The sequence below is a fragment of the Armigeres subalbatus genome, chromosome 1 (assembly GCF_024139115.2).
Source record: "Armigeres subalbatus isolate Guangzhou_Male chromosome 1, GZ_Asu_2, whole genome shotgun sequence".
Classification (NCBI taxonomy): Eukaryota; Metazoa; Arthropoda; class Insecta; order Diptera; family Culicidae; genus Armigeres; species Armigeres subalbatus.
The window spans coordinates 185,183,919-185,185,549 of NC_085139.1; the positions used below are offsets into that span (position 1 = coordinate 185,183,919).

Sequence of the window (1,631 nt, forward strand, 5' to 3'; positions counted from 1 at the left end):
ACATTTGTTTGAAGTTGGTTTTTGTGTGTGGGTTTTCCCTTAAAATAGCGCTATCCTCGCATCATGTTTGACGTGTGTCAAAAAATGTAAAACAGTGAAAAAACAAAATTGGTTGTAGGTGGCATAATAAAGTAAACCACTGTTGTTAACTCCGAATTGAGTGTTATTTTTTGCCTTGCTCGTTCACTAAGTGTGCTTAATTTTTTCGTGACTTTCGGAAAGCAGAGGAGATGAAAAATGTGTTTTTATGTTCAATCGATTTGTTTGTGGTTTTTACACTCCGATGAATGGGCTGACGGTCTGTGATAATCCACTTTTTCACATACAATTCAAACTATTGATAAAATGTAGTTACTAATAAAACGTCTAAGGCTCCATAGCTCAGTTGGTTAGAGCGTCGTGCTAATAACGCGAAGGTCGTGAGTTCGATCCTCTCTGGAGCCAATTGTTTTTTTTTATGGTGTTGCTGAACAGAACAAAATCTGCCCCAAAAAATCATGTAGTATTCCAGAATTCCATCCTCATGGTAATATGCCAGCATTTCTAATCAACATCAGCGGTTGATGAGTCCCGGAATTTTTACAGCAGGTTACTGCTAATGATTGCATAGTTGTAACAATTGCATTTTTTTTTCGATTTTGATGCCTATGAATGTCTCCAATGTCTCTGATATTCAAACTTTTGTTTTTTTTGCCAAATATAATCAGAAGGTATGTTAAAAAAAAACTTGGAAAACCTGCCAAGTTGTGTTGTAAAATAGAACAAGGTGATTGCATAACGGTAACACAGGAAAATGTTGTCACGGTATGCCTTGTCTTGTGTCAAGTAATGTAAATGTCGCTAGCAAAGAATTCTACTACTAGAGAAATAGTTTATATAGTTTTTGAATTTTTTAGAAAATCATTTAGATTTTCATACTTATGCATATCACAAACTGTCTATTTTTGTCGATTGTTACAAATATGCGATCATAGGCAGTGAACAGCAGCATCAAAATTGAGAACAACAAACCGACAAGACGACTACTGCCGCTATGAGCTGAATGATGCAAGTCAAGTGATGCCACGCGAGATTCTCAACTTTTCTGAGGACCCACGGTTGGCCGCTTTTATAGTCGGTTCTGTAACTCGGCGGACACATGCGGTTTTAGCGATTTAGAAAAGCTTTGATGTATTGATGTATTGCGAGGCTTATTGTTGACGCCACAGTCCCTACGTAATGTCAATGGTAATCCATGTATTGATAAAAAAAATCAGCCTTTGTCCTCTTCAACATCAATAGAATCCAGTATTGCTATGTCTTCTCCTTGAATTGGTCTAGAAACATATCCAAATAGAAGAGTGAATTTGAACGCGTTTGTTGTGTCGTAGTAGCAGGAGAGGGCAAGAAATTCAAACTTCACATCGCGTGAACAATCCTAGAGATTCGCTTGCCAACACAAACACTGTCGTACAAGGCTCTGCAACGTTCTAATCAACACCTAAAGGGTCTTTCCGTCCGCAGTTATACCGACGCAATTCCTGGTATAATCATTGGAATAGAGCACGAACCAATAGCTGCCAAAGGCGCCTTGGATGGTGCATCTTCGAAATGTGGTCAGACAGCAGTACTGTGTTGAAATATTTATTTAA

General features: G+C 38.1%; 1 non-coding gene across 1 annotated transcript; it reads left to right on the forward strand.

The window, feature by feature from the left end:
- Positions 1–370: 370 nt before the first annotated feature.
- Trnai-aau (transfer RNA isoleucine (anticodon AAU)) lies at positions 371–444 on the forward strand. Its single transcript has one exon. It is a non-coding gene; the product is annotated as a tRNA-Ile (tRNA).
- Positions 445–1,631: the final 1,187 nt, after the last annotated feature.